This window comes from Pleurodeles waltl, chromosome 1_1 (genome assembly GCF_031143425.1).
Source record: "Pleurodeles waltl isolate 20211129_DDA chromosome 1_1, aPleWal1.hap1.20221129, whole genome shotgun sequence".
Lineage (NCBI taxonomy): Eukaryota > Metazoa > Chordata > Amphibia > Caudata > Salamandridae > Pleurodeles > Pleurodeles waltl.
In genome coordinates, this window is record NC_090436.1 from 4,394,081 (window position 1) to 4,415,785 (window position 21,705).

Sequence of the window (21,705 nt, forward strand, 5' to 3'; positions counted from 1 at the left end):
CTGCCCCACTTACATTTCAAAGAAGCTGCTTCAGCACACTCACAAAGAGCTTCACACTAGCCTTTTGTCACCCCTCACCCCTTGGAGCCTGAGCAGGAAGAAAGAAAGTTTCAGAACCATTTGTGGTGGGAAAACTTCAGAAGTTTCCTCCACTTCAAAGCTGGCACCAGGTATAAATTGAAGACCCTCAAACTCACTCTTCAGTGTGCTCCTAGACTTGCAGAGGACATTCAGCAGCCCTGCTGCATGACGCCTGCTTTGTACTTCAGAGGACTGCCCTGCTGTATGAGGCCTGCCTCGAACCCTTAGAGGACTGCTCTGTTGTTCGAGGGCTGCCTTGTTGCTTGATCCTAGAACTACCAGAGTGACTCCAAGGGCTAGCTCGCTGGCTTCCTGTTCTGAACTATTGGGACACAAAAAGCTCCAAGTTGAATCCTACACCTGTACCCTCCCTGAAGTGAGTGCTACCCTCCAAGTGGTGCCCACTAAGCCTGGGTGGAATTTCAATTACCCTGGAGCAATGGGTGTAAATTCAGTAATTCTGCATTTCCCTTTGACAGGTAATTTCAGGATAATTATACAAGATCACGCCTCGTGTAATTTGGGGGGAAAAATACTACCCCAAGAGCACATTTAGAGAGGACAAGCGGCCACTTGCGCTCACTATTTATTTTCTGTTGCATGTAATGCTATTACTGAGTGCAGAAATGCATCCTCAAAGCGCTAGATGCCGTAAAGAAATTGGAGAAACATCCAACCCAAAAAGCACTTTACCTTCTCAGACATTTTTCTCTTAGTGAATTTTCTTCTCAGTCCGCAGGTAAGCGGAGACAGGGCCCAACCCATCCTGTATCTGAACCCCTCTCCATCCCAGTGAGCATAACTTTTTATCTTGAGTCACTAGATGTCCGCAGTTGTTGCTTTGATCTTTTAGGCACTAGTTTTGACTAAATACTTAAAACATTTAAGGCAAATAATTTATTCAATGTTACTCAGTATTCCTAAATTGGTGCAGGACTTGTCTTGTGTCTCACTTTATTACTGTTTAAGCGCTGCGTAAATACTTTGCCCATTGTCTCTTACTTACCCCTACTTGTGTGCCAACCTACCAGAGGGTTAAGAAACTTTTGTGGTTGGAAGATAAAATCTGAGTGCACTCTCTCTCCCACTCCCTTCTCGTGCCCTCCTCCAGTGTCCTTTCTCTCTCTGCCACCTCTCCTGCCCTGTTTCTGCCTGCCCTCCCTGTGTGCCCTCTCTCTCTGCCACCCTTTTCCTGCAAGCCTTTCTCTCTCTGCCCTTTCCCTCTCTCTGCCACCCTCGTTTCTCTCACTGCCCTCCCTGTGTGCCCTCCCTCTCTGCCACCCTTCTCCTGCCCTGTTTCTGCCTGCCCTCCCTGGGTGCGTTCTCTCTCTCTCTGCCCTCTCCTTCTCTCTGTCACCCTCCTCTCTCTCTCTCTCTGCCCTCCCTGGGTGCCCTCTCTCTCTCTCTCTCTGCCACCTCCTGCCCTCCCTGTGTGCCCTCTCTCTCTGCCACCTTCCTGCCCTCCCCTCTCTCTCTCTGACCTCTCCCTCTCTCTGCCACCCTCCTTTCTCTCTTTGCCCTCCGTGCCATCTCTCCCCTGCCCTCCACCTCTGCCCCCACCCCTGGGATGGAATGTGCCCTCTCATCACTTCCCACCCTGTGAGCTCATGCTTGGGTCCCTACCACAGGCTGCACATCTGGGCTCGCGCTCAGGGCTGAGCAGAGGCTCAAATATTTGGGGATGGTGGGGGCGGAGGGGGGGAGGAGGAGGAGTACATGGATGCAGGGAGGGCGGAGGATGAGGGGGAGGAGTGCATGGATGAAGGGGGGGTTCAGAGGATGGGGGGAGGCGTGCATGGATGAAGGGCTGTTCAGAGGATGAGAGGGAGGAGTACATGGATGAAGGGGGGTTCAGAGGATGAGGGGGAGGAGTGCATGGATGAAGGGGGGTTCAGAGGATGAGGGGGAGGAGTGCACGGATGAGGGGGGGGGGGTCAGAGGATGAGGGGGAGGAGTGCACGGATGAAGGAGGGTGTACACACTGCCCAGCTGCTCCTGGCACCAGCAGGGCAGAGCTCGGGAGGCTTGCACCCCGACAACATCCGAGCCCGGCTCCCCACTACCTCAAGTTCCAGGGTCCCATCTCCTGATACGTTTGATCGTCCAGGGAACCCCGAAATCTCCGGACATTCACGACCCTCCTTCCTCGCCCAGGTACCAGTTTCCCCATCCCTGGAGGGGGTCCCATGCCAGGGGTGACCCCAGAGGCAGCGCCGGACCTAGGGGCCCACTGAACCCCTCAGTTCCACAAGTGCACCTCGAGATCTCAGCAGGGGAGGAGGCGGAACATCGGGGACTCCAGAAGGAAGGTAAGAAGGGGAGAGGGACTGACCTTATGGGGAAGACGGGGCATCTTGGGAGGGCTGGGACAGGGTCAGTCACATGTCAAGCCGGTGTCTCTCCAAGGCTGGGAGGGCTGGGACAGGGTCAGTCAAATGTGAGGCCAGGGCCTCTCCAAGGCTGCGGGTGCTGGGGAAGGGTCAGTCACATGTCAGGCCTGGGTCTCTGGGAGGGAGGGCTGGGGCAGGGTCAGTCACATGTCAGGCCGGGGCCTCTCCAAGGCTAGGAGGGCTGGGACAGGGTCAGCCACATGTCAGGCCGGGGCCTCTCCAAGGCTGGGGGTGCTGGGGGAGGGTCAGTCACATGTCAGGCCGGTGCCTCTCCAAGGCTGGGAGTGCTGGGGAAGGGTCAGTCACACGTCAGGCCGGTGCCTCTGCAAGGATGGGAGGGCTAGTGAGGGTCAGTCACGTCAGGCCGGTGCCTCTGGAAGGGAGGAAGGGCTGTGGAGGGTCAGTCACATGTCAGGTCGATGCCTCTACAAGGCTGGGAGGGCTGAGAAGGGTCAGTCACATTTCAGGCCGGGGCCTCTCCAAGGCTGGGAGGGTCAGTCACATGTCAGGCCGGGGCCTCTCCAAGGCTGGGAGGGCTGGGGGGTCAGTCACATTTCAGGCCGGGGCCTCTCCAAGGCTGGGAGGGCTGGAACAGGGTCAGTCAAATGTCAGGCCGGGGCCTCTCCAAGGCTAGGAGGGTTGGAACAGGGTCAGTCACATGTCAGGGCGGGGCCTCTCCAGGGCTGGGAGGGTCAGTCACATTTCAGGCCGGGGCCTCTCCAAGGCTGGGAGGGCTGGGACAGGGTCAGTCAAATGTCAGGCCGGGGCCTCTCCAAGGCTGGGGGTGCTGGGGAAGGGTCAGTCACATGTCAGGCCGGGGTCTCTGGGAGGGAGGGCTGGGACAGGGTCAGTCACATGTCAGGCCGGTGTCTCTCGAAGGCTGGGAGGGTCAGTCACATTTCAGGCCGGTGCCTCTCCAAGGCTGGGAGGGCTGGGACAGGGTCAGTCAAATGTCAGGCCGGGGCCTCTCCAAGGCTGGGGGTGCTGGGGAAGGGTCAGTCACATGTCAGGCCGGGGTCTCTGGGAGGGAGGGCTGGGGCAGGGTCACTCACATGTCAGGCCGGTGTCTCTCCAAGGCTGGGAGGGCTGGGGAGGGTCAGTCACATTTCAGGCCGGTGCCTCTCCAAGGCTGGGAGGGCTGGGACAGGGTCAGTCAAATGTGAGGCCGGGGCCTTTCCAAGGCTGGGGAAGGGTCAGTCACATGTCAGGTCGGGGTCTCTGGGAGGGAGGGCTGGGGCAGGGTCAATCACATGTCAGGCCGGGGCCTCTCCAAGGCTGGGAGGGCTGGGGCAGGGTCAGTCACATGTCAGGCCGGGGCCTCTACAAGGCTAGGAGGGCTGTGGAGGGTCAGACACATGTCAGGCCGGTGCCTCCCCAAGGCTGGGAGGGCTGTGGAGGGTCAGACACATGTCAGGCCGGTGCCTCCCCAAGGCTGGGAGGGCTGGGAAGGGTCAGTCACATGTCAGGCCGAGGCCTCTACAAGGCTGGGAGGGCTGGGGCAGGATCAGTCACATGTCAAGCTGGTGCCTCTTGAAGGGAGGGAGGCTTGGGAAGGGTCAGTCACATGTCAGGCCGGTGCCTCTACAAGGCTGGGAGGCCTGGAAAGGGTCAGTCACATATCAGGCTGGTGCCTCTGGAAAGGAGGGAGGGCTGGGGCAGGGTCAGTCACGTATCAGGCCGGTGCCTCTCCAAGGCTGGGAGGGCTGGGAAGGGTCAGTCACATGTCAGGCCGGAGCCATGTCAGTCGGGGGCCTCTCCAAGGCTGGGAGGGATGGGGAAGGGTCATATCAGGCCGGTGCCTCTCCAAAGGAAAGAGGCTAGAGAAGGGTCAGTCACATGTCAGGCCGGTGCCTCTGGAAGGGAGGGAGGGTTGGGAAGGGTCAGTCGCATGTCAGGCCGGTGCCTCTCCATGGCTGAGAGGGCTGGGGAAGGGTCAGTCACATGTCAGGCCGGTGCCTCTGCAAGGATGGGAGGGTTGGTGAGGGTCAGTCACGTCAGGCCGGTGCCTCTGGAAGGGAGGAAGGGCTGTGGAGGGTCAGTCACATGTCAGGTCGGTGCCTCTACAAGGCTGGGAGGGCTGAGAAGGGTCAGTCACATGTCAGGCTGGTGCCTCTCCAAGGCTGGGAGGGCTGGGAAGGGTCAGTGGCATGTCAAGCCGGTGCCTCTCCAAGGCTGGGAGGACTGGGAGGGTCAGTGAAATGTCAGGCCGGGGCCTCTCCAAGGCTGGGAGGGAGGGTCAGTCACATGTCAGGCCGAGGCCTCTCCAAGGCTGGGAGGCCTGGGAGGGTCAGTCACAAGTCAGGCCGGTGCCTCTGGAAGGGAGGGAGGGCTGGGGCAGGGTCAATGACATGTCAGGCCGGGGCCTCTCCAAGGCTGGGAGGGCTGTTGAGGGTCAGTCACATTTCAGGCCGGTGGCTCTCCAAGGCTGGGAGGGCTGGGAGGGTCAGTCACATGTCAGGCCGGTGTCTCTCGAAGGCTGGGAGGGTCAGTGACATGTCAGGCCGGTGCCTCTCCAAAGCTGGGAGGGCTGGGAGGGTCAGTCACATGTCAGGCCGGGGCCTCTCCAAGGCTGGGAGGGCTGGGAGGGTCAGTCACATGTCAGGCCGGAGCCTCTACAAGTCTAGGAGGGCAGGGAAGGGTCAGTCACATGTCAGGCCGGTGCCTCTCCAAGGCTGGGAGGGCTGGGAAAGGGTCAGATGCACAATGCATTATTCTTTTCAGTCTGCTGTAGTTTGGGGGGGGGGGGGGTAGGAATTCCAGAATGGGGGGGGGGGGGGGTGTTGGCTGTGACACGAAAAGCTTCCTAAATTCCACCCATTTCTCAGGTGGATGTTGGTGACAACCCCCCTCCCCCGCACCTGCATTACTGTCCAGTGTTTGCTCCCAGTGAGGGGGCCACTCTCTCCTACCCCCACCCCTGGGCCCCCTCCTCTCCTCTGCCGTCAGCACCACTGACTGCCATGAGCCTTAGTCCTGGTCTGCAAGTAGGCTCAGAGGGCTTCAAGGCGCCTACTGTCCGCTTACAAGTAGGTACAGAAGCTTCAAGGCGCCTCACTGCTGGCCTGTAAGTAGGTACTGAAGGCTTCAAGGCGCTTCACTGCTGGCTTAAAAGTAGGGTCAGTAGGCTTCAAGGTGCGTCACTGCTGGCCTGTAAGTAGGCTCAGGGGACTTCAAGGCGCCTCACTGCAGGCCTGTAAGTAGGCTCAGAGGGCTTCAAGGCGCCTCACTGTCCGCTTACAGGTAGGCTCAGAAGGCTTCAAGGCGCCTCACTGCTGGCCTGTAAATAGGTACTGAAGGCTTCATGGCGCCTCACTGCTAGCCTGTAAGTAGAATCAGAGGGCTTCAAGACACCTCACTGCTGGCCTGCAAGTAGGCTCAGGGGGCTTCAAGGCGCCTCACTGCAGGCCTGTAAGTAGGCTCAGAGGGCTTCAAGGCGCCTCACTGTCCGCTTACAGGTAGGCTCAGAAGCCTGTAAATAGGTACTGAAGGCTTCATGGCGCCTCACTGCTGGCCTGTAAGTGGAATCAGAGGGCTTCAAGACACCTCACTGCTGGCCTGCAAGTAGGCTCAGGGGGCTTCAAGGCGCCTCACTGCTGGCCTGTAAGTAGGTATTGAAGGCTTCATGGCGCCTCACTGGTAGCCTGTAAGTAGACTCAGAGGGCTTCATGGCGCTTCACTGCTAGCCTGTAAGTAGACTCAGAGGGCTTCAAGGCGCCTCACTGCTGGCCTGTAAGTAGACTCGGAGGGCTTCATGGCGCCTCACTGCTGGCCTGTAAGTAGACTCAGATGGCTTCAAGGCGCCTCACTGCTGGCCTGTAAGTAGACTCGGAGGGCTTCATGGCACCTCACTGCTAGCCTGTAAGTAGACTCAGAGGGCTTCAAGGCGCCTCACTGCTGGCCTGTATGTAGACTCAGAGGGCTTCAAGGCGCCTCACTGCTGGCCTGTAAGTAGGCTCAGAGGGCTTCAAGGCGCCTCACTAATGGCCTGCAAAGCCCTCTCAGTGTTTCTTGGTGTTTACGTCACGTTTAAACGCTCGCCTGGCTCAAGCCTGCGGTAGGTGAAAGATGCCCGGGGACCGACTACTCCCCCCACTTCCCTCACCCCCGGATCTGCAGAGTTCAGTGCAGATCCCAGTGGGGAGAGAGACAGGGAGAGAGAGAGGGGGGGGGAGAGAGAAAAGAGAGAGAGACAGAGAGAGGGAGTGGGAGGAAGAGAGAGCGAGAAACAGAGAGACTGGGGAGAGACAGAGAGAGAGACAAGGAGAGAAAGAGGAGAGAGGGAGAGAGAGCGAGAGAATATGAGGAGAGAAGAGAGTGAGGGGAAAAGGAAAGAAAGAAGAGAGAGAGGGAGAGAGAGAGACAGAGAGAAGGAGAGGAAGAGAGAGAGGGGAAGGGAGAAGAAAGAGTGGGAGAGGGGGAGAGAGAGGGGGAGATAGAAAGGGGAAGAGAGAAGAGAGAGAGGAAGCGAGAGGGTGAGAGAGGGAGGGGAAGAGAGAGAGAGAGAGAAGAGAGAGAGGGGAGACCTAGAAAAGGAGAGAAAGAGAGGGAGAGAGAGTGTGGGGGGACCTCTCCTACCTGCACCTTTGATAGGGTCCCTGGTGTAATTATGGGGCCCCGCAGAATGTGATGATGGGCCCTTGAATCTCCGACACCTCATAGACACTTGGCTGGATGGGGCCCCCTTGAAGAGGTGGAGGGCCCCGGAGAGTGCCCCCCCCCCCCCCCCGTCCCCTGCGCCGCAGGGGCCCTTGTTACGCCCCCTCGAACAAGCGACGTCATAGGGTGTGTAAGCCCTCGTCATGGAGGCCCAGTGAGTGAGCCAGGGGATGATATCGCCGATATATCGTGAGTGTGAGCTGCGGCATGTGCCACTCTCAGGTCACACACAAGTCCTAGCGCCTCGCAGTGCTGTTGCCTTTCCAGCGAGTGAACCAGGGGAGATATCGCCGATATATCGTGAGTGTGAGCTGCGGCATGTGTCACTCTCAGGTCACACACAAGTCCTAGCGCCTCGCAGTGCTGTTGCCTTTCCAGCGAGTGAATGAGGGGGAGATAGCGCCGACATATCGTGAGTGTGAGCTGCCGCATGTGTCGCTCTCGGTCACACTCAAGTCCTAGCGCCTCGCAGTGCTGTGTGTGGCCTTTCCAGTGAGTGAACCAGGGGAGATAGATATATATCGTGAGCTAGTGAGTGAACAAGGGGAGATAGCGCCGATATATCGTGAGTGTGAGCTGCAACATGTGTCACTCTCGGTCATACTCAAGTCCTAGTGCCTCGCAGTGCTGTGGCCTTTTCAGTGAGTGAATGAGGTGGAGATAGCACCGACATATCGTGAGTGTGAGCTGCGGCATGTGTCACTCTCAGGTCACACACAAGTCCTAGCGCCTCGCAGTGCTGTGGCCTTTCCAGCGAGTGAACCAGGGGAGATATCGCCGATATCTCGTGAGTGTGAGCTGCGGCATGTGTCACTCTCGGTTATACACAAGTCCTAGCGCCTCGCACTGCTGTGGCCTTTCCAGTGAGTGAACCAGGGGAGATATCGCCGATATATCGTGAGTGTGAGCTATGTGTCACTCTCAGGTCCCACACAGGTCCCAGCGCCTCGCCCGCAGCGCCAGGCGCTAGTTTGAGGTCTGCACGCCTTGTCATCAGAGGCCAGGTGCCCTGGCTGCAGCTTTGGGTCCCTCTAGGGCAGAGATACTCATAGTCCGGCACGGGGGCAACACGTGGCCCTCCTGGCCCCTACATGGGCCCCTGGGCAGCTGTTTCCCGGCCTCAGCACTAACATTAAAATGCATTGAATAAAGGGGCAGTCATCTATCAAATGGTTAGTTGTGGATAAAGAAAGGAAGTAACTGGGGGTCCGGCACAACTTACCTTCAGGAACAATTTCATCTTCAAAGACATCTTGCAACTGACGTAAGAATATGACGTCTCTTCAAAGTTCAAAAAGTGTATTTCATGAACATGAAGAATCCTTTCATTTCGAGCATCAACCACTGCACCGAGGAGTATTTTTAAAGTGGTAGATTTCAAACATGGACTTAGAAGATTGCTGGATCTCCACCCAGACACCAACGCAGGAGAGAACCGGTCGGTAGGCGCTTGATATGGGCACCTTTGGGCTGCTGGTGCACGTGAAGAACATTATAGTTTAATGAATTCAACTTAGGGCGTGTGCTACAGCGCACATCCGGGAGTCATCTTTTCTAGGCCCTCTATTATGTGATAATGAAGAAAAGGAGCGAAAGTGAATAAATGAATTGCCCAGGATCACACAAGTAGGGCAAGTAGTCAAGCTGGGACTGAGACCAGATTTTCTGGTTTCACATTGTGCAGTTCAGCCACGAGATGTACCTGCGTCTCCCCCCTACACTCATCGCTCCCCCTCGCCCCTCTCCCTCCTTTCCCCTCTCCCCCTCACCCCTCTCCCTCCTTGCCCCTCTCCCCGCCTCCTCCTACACTCATCGTTCCCCCTCCCCCTCGCCCCTACACTCATCGTTCCCCCTCGCCCCTCTCCCCCCTCTCCCTCTCCCCTCCCCTCCCCTACACTCATCGTTCCCCCTCGCCCCTCTCTTACACTCATCGTTCCCCCTCACCCCTCTCCCCTACACTCATCGTTCCCCCTCCCCCTTGCCCCTACACTCATCGTTCCCCCTCGCCCATCTCCCCCTACACTCATCATCCCCCCTCGCCCCTCTCCCCCCTCGTCCCTCTCCTACACTCATCGTTCCCCCCTCGCCCCTCTCCCCTACACTCATCATTCCCCCTCGCCCCTCTCCCCCCTCTCCCTCTCCCCTCCCCTCCCCTACACTCATCGTTCCCCCTCGCCCATCTCCCCCTACACTCATCAACCCCCTCGCCCCTCTCCCCCCCTCGTCCCTCTCCTACACTCATCGTTCCCCCTCGCCCCTCTCCCCTACACTCATCATTCCCCCTCGCCCCTCTCCCCCCTCTCCCTCTCCCCTCCCCTCCCCTACACTCATCGTTCCCCCTCGCCCCTCTCTTACACTCATCGTTCCCCCTCACCCCTCTCCCCTACACTCATCGTTCCCCCTCCCCCTCGCCCCTACATTCATCGTTCCCCCCTCCCCCTCGCCCCTACACTCATCGTTCCCCCTTGTCCCTCTCCCTCGCCCCTCTCCCCTACACTCATCGTTTCCCCTCGCCCCTACACTCATTGTTTCCCCTCGCCCCTTTCCCCCTCAGCCTTCTCCCCCTTGCCCCTCTCCCCTACACTCATCGTTCTCCCTCGCCCCTCTTCCCTACACTCATCGTTCCCCCTCACCCCTCTCCTCCTACACTCATCGTTCCCCCTCGCCCCTCTCCCCTTACACTCATCGTTCCCCCTCGCCCGTTCCCCCTCACCCCTCTCCCCTACACTCATCGTTCCCCCTCGCCCCTCTCTCCTACACTCATTGTTCCCCCTCGCCCCACTCCCCTACACTCATCGTTCCCCCTCACCCCTCTCCCCTATGCTCATCGTTCCCCCTCACCCCTTTTCCCTACACTCATCGTTCCTTCTCGCCCCTCTCCTACACTCATCGTTCCTTCTCGCCCCTCTCCTACACTCATCGTTCCCCCTCGCCCCTCTCCTACACTCATCGTTCCCCCTCGCCCCTCTCCTACACTCATCGTTCCCCCTCGCCCCTCTTCTACACTCATCGCCCCCCCTCACCCCCCTCCTACACTCATCGTTCCCCCTCACCCCCTCCTACACTCATCGTTCCCCCTCACCCCCCTCCTACACTCATCGTTCCTCCTCGCTCCTCTCCCGTACACTCATTGTTCCCCCTCGCCCCCTCCTACACTCATCGTTCCCCCTCGCCCCTCTCCTACACTCCTCGTTCCCCCTCGTCCCTCTCCTACACTCATCGTTCCCCCTCGCCTACACTCATCGTTTCCCCTCACCCCTCTCCTACACTCATCGCTCCCCCTCGCCCCTCTCCTACAGTCATCGTTCCCCCTCGCCCCTCCCCTACACTCATCGTTCCCCCTCACCCCTCTCCCCCTACACTCATCGTTCCCCCTCGCCCCTCTCCTACACTCATCGTTCCCCCCTCGCCCCTCTCCCCCTACACTCATTGTTCCCCCTCGCCTACACTCATCGTTTCCCCTCACCCCTCTACTACACTCATCGCTCCCCCTCGGCCCTCTCCTACACTCATCGTTCCCTCTCGCCCCTCCCTTACACTCATCGCTCCCCCTCGGCCCTCTCTCCTACACTCATCGCTCCCCCTCGGCCCTCTCTCCTACACTCATCGCTTCCCCTCGCCCCTCTCCTACACTCATCGTTCCCCCTCGTCCCACTCATACACTCATTGTTCCCCCTCGCCTACACTCATCGTTTCCCCTCACCCCACTCCTACACTCATCGCTCCCCCTCGCCCCTCTCCTACACTCATTGTTCCCCCTCGCCCCTCTCCTACAGTCATCGTTCCCCCTCACCCCTCCCCTACACTCATCGTTCCCCCTCACCCCTCCGCCCTACACTCATCGCTCCCCCTCGCCCCTCTCCCCGCCTCCCCCTACACTCATCGTTCCCCCTCGCCCATCTCCCCCTACACTCATCATCCCCCCTCGCCCCTCTCCCCCCCTCGTCCCTCTCCTACACTCATCGTTCCCCCTCGCCCCTCTCCCCTACACTCATCATTCCCCCTCGCCCCTCTCCCCCCTCTCCCTCTCCCCTCCCCTCCCCTACACTCATTGTTCCCCCTCGCCCCTCTCCTACACTCATCGCTCCCCCTCGCCCCTCTCTTACACTCATCGTTCCCCCTCACCCCTCTCCCCTACACTCATCGTTCCCCCTCACCCCTCTCCCCTACACTCATCGTTCCCCCTCCCCCTCACCCCTACACTCATCGTTCCCCCTCCCCCTCGCCCCTACACTCATCGTTCCCCCTTGTCCCTCTCCCTCGCCCCTCTCCTACACTCATCGTTCCCCCTCGCCCCTCTCCCCCTACACTCATTGTTCCCCCTCGCCTACACTCATCGTTTCCCCTCACCCCTCTACTACACTCATCGCTCCCCCTCGGCCCTCTCCTACACTCATCGTTCCCTCTCGCCCCTCCCCTACACTCATCGCTCCCCCTCGGCCTCTCTCCTACACTCATCGCTCCCCCTCGGCCCTCTCTCCTACACTCATCGCTTCCCCTCGCCCCTCTCCTACACTCATCGTTCCCCCTCGTCCCACTCATACACTCATTGTTCCCCCTCGCCTACACTCATCGTTTCCCCTCACCCCACTCCTACACTCATCGCTCCCCCTCGCCCCTCTCCTACACTCATTGTTCCCCCTCGCCCCTCTCCTACAGTCATCGTTCCCCCTCACCCCTCCCCTACACTCATCGTTCCCCCTCAGCCCTCCGCCCTACACTCATCGCTCCCCCTCGCCCCTCTCCCCGCCTCCCCCTACACTCATCGTTCCCCCTCGCCCATCTCCCCCTACACTCATCATCCCCCCTCGCCCCTCTCCCCCCCTCGTCCCTCTCCTACACTCATCGTTCCCCCTCGCCCCTCTCCCCTACACTCATCATTCCCCCTCGCCCCTCTCCCCCCTCTCCCTCTCCCCTCCCCTCCCCTACACTCATCGTTCCCCCTCGCCCCTCTCCTACACTCATCGCTCCCCCTCGCCCCTTTCTTACACTCATCGTTCCCCCTCACCCCTCTCCCCTACACTCATCGTTCCCCCTCACCCCTCTCCCCTACACTCATCGTTCCCCCTCCCCCTCACCCCTACACTCATCGTTCCCCCTCCCCCTCGCCCCTACACTCATCGTTCCCCCTTGTCCCTCTCCCTCGCCCCTCTCCCCTACACTCATCATTTCCCCTCACCCCTACACTCATCGTTTCCCCTCGCCCCTTCCCCCTCAGCCTTCTCCCCCTTGCCCCTCTCCCCTACACTCATCGTTCTCCCTCGCCCCTCTTCCCTACACTCATCGTTCCCCCTCACCCCTCTCCTCCTACACTCATCGTTCCCCCTCGCCCCTCTCCCCTTACACTCATCGTTCCCCCTCGCCCGTTCCCCCTCACCCCTCTCCCCTACACTCATCGTTCCCCCTCGCCCCTCTCTCCTACACTCATCGTTCCCCCTCGCCCCACTCCCCTACGCTCATCGTTCCCCCTCAACCCTCTCCCCTACGCTCATCGTTCCCCCTCACCCCTCTTCCCTACACTCATCGTTCCTTCTCGCCCCGCTCCTACACTCATCGTTACCCCTCGCCCCTCTCCTACACTCATCGTTCCTTCTCGCCCCTCTCCTACACTCATCGTTCCCCCTCGCCCCTCTCCTACACTCATCGTTCCCCCTCGCCCCTCTTCTACACTCATCACCCCCCCTCACCCCCCTCCTACACTCATCGTTCCCCCTCGCCCCTCTCCTACACTCATCGTTCCCCCTCGTCCCTCGCCTACACTCATCGTTTCCCCTCACCCCTCTCCTACACTCATCGCTCCCCCTCGCCCCTCTCCTACACTCATCGTTCCCCCTCACCCCTCTCCCCCTACACTCATCGTTCCTCCTCGCCCCTCTCCTACACTCATCGTTCCCCCTCGCCCCTCTCCCCCTACACTCATTGTTCCCCCTCGCCTACACTCATCGTTTCCCCTCACCCCTCTACTACACTCATCGCTCCCCCTCGGCCCTCTCCTACACTCATCGTTCCCTCTCGCCCCTCCCCTACACTCATCGCTCCCCCTCGGCCCTCTCTCCTACACTCATCGCTCCCCCTCGGCCCTCTCTCCTACACTCATCGCTTCCCCTCGCCCCTCTCCTACACTCATCGTTCCCCCTCGTCCCACTCCTACACTCATTGTTCCCCCTCGCCTACACTCATTGTTCCCCCTCGCCCCTCTCCTACAGTCATCGTTCCCCCTCGCCCCTCCCCTACACTCATCGTTCCCCCTCACCCCTCTCCCCTACACTCATCGTTTCCCCTCGCCCCTACACTCATTGTTCCCCTTCGCCCCTTTCCCCCTCAGCCTTATCCCCCTTGCCCCTCTCCCCTACACTCATCGTTCTCCCTCGCCCCTCTCCCTCGCCCCTCTTCCCTACACTCATCGTTCCCCCTCACCCCTCTCCTCCTACACTCATTGTTCCCCCTCGCCCCTCTCCCCCTACACTCATCGTTTCCCCTCACCCCACTCCTACACTCATCGCTCCCCCTCGCCCCTCTCCTACACTCATTGTTCCCCCTCGCCCCTCTCCTACAGTCATCGTTCCCCCTCACCCCTCCCCTACACTCATCGTTCCCCCTCAGCCCTCCGCCCTACACTCATCGCTCCCCCTCGCCCCTCTCCCCGCCTCCCCCTACACTCATCGTTCCCCCTCGCCCATCTCCCCCTACACTCATCATCCCCCCTCGCCCCTCTCCCCCCCTCGTCCCTCTCCTACACTCATCGTTCCCCCTCGCCCCTCTCCCCTACACTCATCATTCCCCCTCGCCCCTCTCCCCCCTCTCCCTCTCCCCTCCCCTCCCCTACACTCATCGTTCCCCCTCGCCCCTCTCCTACACTCATCGCTCCCCCTCGCCCCTTTCTTACACTCATCGTTCCCCCTCACCCCTCTCCCCTACACTCATCGTTCCCCCTCGCCCCTCTTCCCTACACTCATCGTTCCCCCTCACCCCTCTCCTCCTACACTCATCGTTCCCCCTCGCCCCTCTCCCCTTACACTCATCGTTCCCCCTCGCCCGTTCCCCCTCACCCCTCTCCCCTACACTCATCGTTCCCCCTCGCCCCTCTCTCCTACACTCATCGTTCCCCCTCGCCCCACTCCCCTACGCTCATCGTTCCCCCTCAACCCTCTCCCCTACGCTCATCGTTCCCCCTCACCCCTCTTCCCTACACTCATCGTTCCTTCTCGCCCCGCTCCTACACTCATCGTTACCCCTCGCCCCTCTCCTACACTCATCGTTCCTTCTCGCCCCTCTCCTACACTCATCGTTCCCCCTCGCCCCTCTCCTACACTCATCGTTCCCCCTCGCCCCTCTTCTACACTCATCACCCCCCCTCACCCCCCTCCTACACTCATCGTTCCCCCTCACCCCCTCCTACACTCATCGTTCCCCCTCACCCCCCTCCTACACTCATCGTTCCCCCTCGCTCCTCTCCCGTACACTCATTGTTCCCCCTCGCCCCCTCCTACACTCATCGTTCCCCCTCGCCCCTCTCCTACACTCATCGTTCCCCCTCGTCCCTCTCCTACACTCATCGTTCCCCCTCGCCTACACTCATCGTTTCCCCTCACCCCTCTCCTACACTCATCGCTCCCCCTCGCCCCTCTCCTACACTCATCGTTCCCCCTCACCCCTCTCCCCCTACACTCATCGTTCCTCCTCGCCCCTCTCCTACACTCATCGTTCCCCCTCGCCCCTCTCCCCCTACACTCATTGTTCCCCCTCGCCTACACTCATCGTTTCCCCTCACCCCTCTACTACACTCATCGCTCCCCCTCGGCCCTCTCCTACACTCATCGTTCCCTCTCGCCCCTCCCCTACACTCATCGCTCCCCCTCGGCCCTCTCTCCTACACTCATCGCTCCCCCTCGGCCCTCTCTCCTACACTCATCGCTTCCCCTCGCCCCTCTCCTACACTCATCGTTCCCCCTCGTCCCACTCCTACACTCATTGTTCCCCCTCGCCTACACTCATTGTTCCCCCTCGCCCCTCTCCTACAGTCATCGTTCCCCCTCGCCCCTCCCCTACACTCATCGTTCCCCCTCACCCCTCTCCCCTACACTCATCGTTTCCCCTCGCCCCTACACTCATTGTTCCCCTTCGCCCCTTTCCCCCTCAGCCTTATCCCCCTTGCCCCTCTCCCCTACACTCATCGTTCTCCCTCGCCCCTCTCCCTCGCCCCTCTTCCCTACACTCATCGTTCCCCCTCACCCCTCTCCTCCTACACTCATTGTTCCCCCTCGCCCCTCTCCCCTTACATTCATCGTTCCCCCTCGCCCGTTCCCCCTCGCCCCTCTCCCCTACACTCATCGTTCCACCTCGCCCCTCTCTCCTACACTCATCGTTCCCCCTCGCCCCACTCCCCCACGCTCATCGTTCCCCCTCACCCCTCTCCCCTACGCTCATCGTTCCCCCTCACCCCTCTCCCCTACACTCATCGTCCTTCTCGCCCCTCTCCTACACTCATCGTTCCCCCTCGCCCCTCTCCTACACTCATCGTTCCCCCTCGCCCCTCTCCTACACTCATCGTTCCCCCTCGCCTCTCTTCTACACTCATCGCCCCCCCCTCACCCCCTCCTACACTCATCGTTCCCCCTCACCCCCTCCTAAACTCATCGTTCCCCCTCACCCCCCTCCTACACTCATCGTTCCCCCTCGCTCCTCTCCCGTACACTCATTGTTCCCCCTCGCCCCTCCTACACTCATCGTTCCCCCTCGCCCCTCTCCTACACTCATCGTTCCCCCTCGTCCCTCTCCTACACTCATCGTTCCCCCTCGCCCCTCTCCCCCTACACTCATCGTTCCTCCTCGCCCCTCTCCTACACTCATCGCTCCCCCTCGGCCCTCTCCTACACTCATCGTTCCCCCTCGCCCCTCCCCTACACTCATCGTTCCCCCTCGCCCCTCTCCCCCTACACTCATCGTTCCTCCTCGCCCCTCTCCTACACTCATCGTTCCCCCTCGCCCCTCTCCCCCTACACTCATCGTTCCCCCTCGCCTACACTCATCGTTTCCCCTCACCCCTCTCCTACACTCATCGCTACCCTTCGGCCCTCTCCTACACTCATCGTTCCCTCTCGCCCCTCCCCTACACTCATCGTTCCCCCTCGCCCCTCTCTCCTACACTCATCGCTCCCCCTCGGCCCTCTCTCCTACACTCATCACTCCCCCTCGCCCCTCTCCTACACTCATCGTTCCCCCTCGTCCCTCTCCTACACTCATCGTTCCCCCTCGCCTACACTCATCGTTCCCCTCACCCCACTCCTACACTCATCGCTCCCCCTCGCCCCTCTCCTACACTCATTGTTCCCCCTCGCCCCTCTCCTACAGTCATCGTTCCCCCTCGCCCCTCCCCTACACTCATCGTTCCCCCTCGCCCCTCTCCCCCTACACTCATCGTTCCTCCTCGCCCCTCTCCTACACTCATCGTTCCCCCTCGCCCCTCTCCCCTACACTCATCGTTCCCCCTCGCCTATACTCATCGTTTCCCCTCACCCCTCTCCTACACTCATCGCTCCCCCTCGGCCCTCTCCTACACTCATCGTTCCCTCTCGCCCCTCTCCTACACTCATCGTTTCCCCTCACCCCTCCCCTACACTCATCGTTCCCCCTCGCCCCTCTCCCCTACACTCATCGCTCCCCCTCGCCCCTCTCCCCTACACTCATCGCTCCCCCTCGCCCCTCTCCCCTACACTCATCGCTCCCCCTCGCCCCTCTCCCCTACACTCATCGTTCCCCCTCGCCCCTCGCCCCTCTCCTACACTCAGCGCTCCCCCTCGCCCCTCCCCTACACTCATCGCTCCCCCTCGCCCCTCTCCTACACTCATCGCTCCCCCTCGGCCCTCTCCTACACTCATCGTTCCCTCTCGCCCCTCCCCTAGACTCATCGTTCCCCCTCGCCCCTCTCCCCTACACCCATCGCTCCCCCTCGGCCCTCTCCTACACTCATCGTTCCCCCTCGCCCCACTCCCCTACGCTCATCGTTCCCCCTCACCCCTCTTCCCTACACTCATCGTTCCCCCTCGCCCCTCTCCTACACTCATCGTTCCCCCTCGCCCCTCTCCTACACTCATCATTCCCCCTCACCCCCCTCCTACACTCATCGTTCCCCCTCACCCCCCTCCTACACTCATCTTTCCCCCTCGCTCCTCCCCCGTACACTCATTGTTCCCCCTCGCCCCCCTCCTACACTCATCATTCCCCCTCGCCCCTCTCCTACACTCATCGTTCCCCCTCGCCCCTCTCCTACACTCATCGTTCCACCTCGCCCCTCTTCTACACTCATCGCCCCCCCTCACCCCCTCCTACACTCATCGTTCCCCCTCACCCCCTCCTAAACTCATCGTTCCCCCTCAACCCCCTCCTACACTCATCGTTCCCCCTCGCTCCTCTCCCGTACACTCATTGTTCCCCCTCACCCCCTCCTACACTCATCGTTCCCCCTCACCCCTCTCCTACACTCATCGTTCCCCCTCGTCCCTCTCCTACACTCATCGTTCCCCCTCGCCTACACTCATCGTTTCCCCTCACCCCTCTCCTACACTCATTGTTCCCCCTCGCCCCTCTCCCCTACACTCATCATTCCCCCTCGCCCCTCTCCCCCCCTCTCCCTCTCCCCTCCCCTCCCCTACACTCATCGTTCCCCCTCGCCCCTCTCTTACACTCATCGTTCCCCCTCACCCCTCTCCCCTACACTCATCGTTCCCCCTCCCCCTCGCCCCTACATTCATCGTTCCCCCTCCCCCTCGCCCCTACACTCATCGTTCCCCCTTGTCCCTCTCCCTCGCCCCTCTCCCCTACCCTCATCGTTTCCCCTCGCCCCTACACTCATTGTTTCCCCTCGCCCCTTTCCCCCTCAGCCTTCTCCCCCTTGCCCCTCTCCCCTACACTCATCGTTCTCCCTCGCCCCTCTTCCCTACACTCATCGTTCCCCCTCACCCCTCTCCTCCTACACTCATCGTTCCCCCTCGCCCCTCTCCCCTTACACTCATCGTTCCCCCTCGCCCGTTCCCCCTCGCCCGTTCCCCTCACCCCTCTCCCCTACACTCATCGTTCCCCCTCACCCCTCTCTCCTACACTCATCGTTCCCCCTCGCCCCACTCCCCTACGCTCATCGTTCCCCCTCACCCCTCTCCCCTATGCTCATCGTTCCCCCTCACCCCTTTTCCCTACACTCATCGTTCCTTCTCGCCCCTCTCCTACACTCATTGTTCCTTCTCGCCCCTCTCCTACACTCATCGTTCCCCCTCGCCCCTCTCCTACACTCATCGTTCCCCCTCGCCCCTCTCCTACACTCATCGTTCCCCCTCGCCCCTCTTCTACACTCATCGCCCCCCCTCACCCCCCTCCTACACTCATCGTTCCCCCTCACCCCCTCCTACACTCATCGTTCCCCCTCACCCCCCTCCTACACTCATCGTTCCTCCTCGCTCCTCTCCCGTACACTCATTGTTCCCCCTCGCCCCCTCCTACACTCATCGTTCCCCCTCGCCCCTCTCCTACACTCATCGTTCCCCCTCGTCCCTCTCCTACACTCATCGTTCCCCCTCGCCTACACTCATCGTTTCCCCTCACCCCTCTCCTACACTCATCGCTCCCCCTCGCCCCTCTCCTACAGTCATCGTTCCCCCTCGCCCCTCTCCTACACTCATCGTTCCCCCTCGCCCCTCTCCCCCTACACTCATTGTTCCCCCTCGCCTACACTCATCGTTTCCCCTCACCCCTCTACTACACTCATCGCTCCCACTCGGCCCTCTCCTACACTCATCGTTCCCTCTCGCCCCTCCCCTACACTCATCGCTCCCCCTCGGCCCTCTCTCCTACACTCATCGCTCCCCCTCGGCCCTCTCTCCTACATTCATCGCTTCCCCTCGCCCCTCTCCTACACTCATCGTTCCCCCTCGTCCCACTCATACACTCATTGTTCCCCCTCGCCTACACTCATCGTTTCCCCTCACCCCACTCCTACACTCATCGCTCCCCCTCGCCCCTCTCCTACACTCATTGTTCCCCCTCGCCCCTCTCCTACAGTCATCGTTCCCCCTCACCCCTCCCCTACACTCATCGTTCCCCCTCACCCCTCCCCCCTACACTCATCGCTCCCCCTCGCCCCTCTCCCCGCCTCCCAGCCTCCCCCTACACTCATCGTTCCCCCTCGCCCATCTCCCCCTACACTCATCATCCCCCCTCGCCCCTCTCCCCCCCTCGTCCCTCTCCTACACTCATCGTTCCCCCTCTCCCCTACACTCATCATTCCCCCTCGCCCCTCTCCCCCTCTCCCTCTCCCCTCCCCTCCCCTACACTCATCGTTCCCCCTCGCCCCTCTCCTACACTCATCGCTCCCCCTCGCCCCTCTCTTACACTCATCGTTCCCCCTCACCCCTCTCCCCTACACTTATCGTTCCCCCTCACCCCTCTCCCCTACACTCATCGTTCCCCCTCCCCCTCACCCCTACACTCATCGTTCCCCCTCCCCCTCGCCCCTACACTCATCATTCCCCCTTGTCCCTCTCCCTCGCCCCTCTCCCCTACACTCATCGTTTCCCCTCGCCCCTACACTCATTGTTTCCCCTCGCCCCTTTCCCCCTCAGCCTTCTCCCCCTTGCCCCTCTCCCCTACACTCATCGTTCTCCCTCGCCCCTCTTCCCTACACTCATCGTTCCCCCTCACCCCTCTCCTCCTACACTCATCGTTCCCCCTCGCCCCTCTCCCCTTACACTCATCGTTCCCCCTCACCCCTCTCCCCTACGCTCATCGTTCCCCCTCACCCCTCTTCCCTACACTCATCGTTCCTTCTCGCCCCGCTCCTACACTCATCGTTACCCCTCGCCCCTCTCCTACACTCATCGTTCCTTCTCGCCCCTCTCCTACACTCATCGTTCCCCCTCGCCCCTCTCCTACACTCATCGTTCCCCCTCGCCCCTCTCCTACACTCATCGTTCCCCCTCGCCCCTCTTCTACACTCATCGCCCCCCCTCACCCCCCTCCTACACTCATCGTTCCCCCTCACCCCCTACTACACTCATCGTTCCCCCTCACCCCCCTCCTACACTCATCGTTCCCCCTCGCTCCTCTCCCGTACACTCATTGTTCCCCCTCGCCCCCTCCTACACTCATCGTTCCCCCTCGCCCCTCTCCTACACTCATCGTTCCCCCTCGTCCCTCTCCTACACTCATCGTTCCCCCTCGCCTACACTCATCGTTTCCCCTCACCCCTCTCCTACACTCATCGCTCCCCCTCGCCCCTCTCCTACACTCATCGTTCCCCCTCACCCCTCTCCCCCTACACTCATCGTTCCTCCTCGCCCCTCTCCTACACTCATCGTTCCCCCTCGCCCCTCTCCCCCTACACTCATTGTTCCCCCTCGCCTACACTCCTCGTTTCCCCTCACCCCTCTACTACACTCATCGCTCCCCCTCGGCCCTCTCCTACACTCATCGTTCCCTCTCGCCCCTCCCCTACACTCATCGCTCCCCCTCGGCCCTCTCTCCTACACTCATCGCTCCCCCTCGGCCCTCTCTCCTACACTCATCGCTTCCCCTCGCCCCTCTCCTACACTCATCGTTCCCCCTCGTCCCACTCCTACACTCATTGTTCCCCCTCGCCTACACTCATTGTTCCCCCTCGCCCCTCTCCTACAGTCATCGTTCCCCCTCGCCCCTGCCCTACACTCATCGTTCCCCCTCACCCCTCTCCCCTACACTCATTGTTTCCCCTCGCCCCTACACTCATTGTTCCCCTTCGCCCCTTTCCCCCTCAGCCTTATCCCCCTTGCCCCTCTCCCCTACACTCATCGTTCTCCCTCGCCCCTCTCCCTCGCCCCTCTTCCCTACACTCATCGTTCCCCCTCACCCCTCTCCTCCTACACTCATTGTTCCCCCTCGCCCCTCTCCCCTTACATTCATCGTTCCCCCTCGCCCGTTCCCCCTCGCCCCTCTCCCCTACACTCATCGTTCCCCCTCGCCCCTCTCTCCTACACTCATCGTTCCCCCTCGCCCCACTCCCCCACGCTCATCGTTCCCCCTCACCCCTCTCCCCTACGCTCATCGTTCCCCCTCACCCCTCTCCCCTACACTCATCGTCCTTCTCGCCCCTCTCCTACACTCATCGTTCCCCTTCGCCCCTCTCCTACACTCATCGTTCCCCCTCGCCCCTCTCCTACACTCATCGTTCCCCCTCGCCTCTCTTCTACACTCATCGCCCCCCCTTCACCCCCTCCTACACTCATCGTTCCCCCTCACCCCCTCCTAAACTCATCGTTCCCCCTCACCCCCCTCCTACACTCATCGTTCCCCCTCGCTCCTCTCCCGTACACTCATTGTTCCCCCTCGCCCCTCCTACACTCATCGTTCCCCCTCGCCCCTCTCCTACACTCATCGTTCCCCCTCGTCCCTCTCCTACACTCATCGTTCCCCCTCGCCTACACTCATCGTTTCCCCTCACCCCTCTACTACACTCATCGCTCCCCCTCGGCCCTCTCCTACACTCATCGTTCCCCCTCGCCCCTCCCCTACACTCATCGTTCCCCCTCGCCCCTCTCCCCCTACACTCATCGTT

At 60.9% G+C, this 21,705-nt stretch overlaps 1 protein-coding gene across 5 annotated transcripts in view; it reads left to right on the forward strand.

Moving 5' to 3' along the window:
- Positions 1-2,029: 2,029 nt before the first annotated feature.
- Positions 2,030-21,705, forward strand: part of LOXL3 (lysyl oxidase like 3) — a 330,073-nt gene continuing 310,397 nt past the window's right edge. For all 5 annotated transcript variants that reach the window (XM_069203048.1, XM_069203150.1, XM_069203233.1 and 2 more), the window contains exon 1: positions 2,030-2,390. The gene's annotated coding sequence lies outside the window, so the exon portion shown is untranslated. The remainder of the gene's footprint in view (positions 2,391-21,705) is intronic.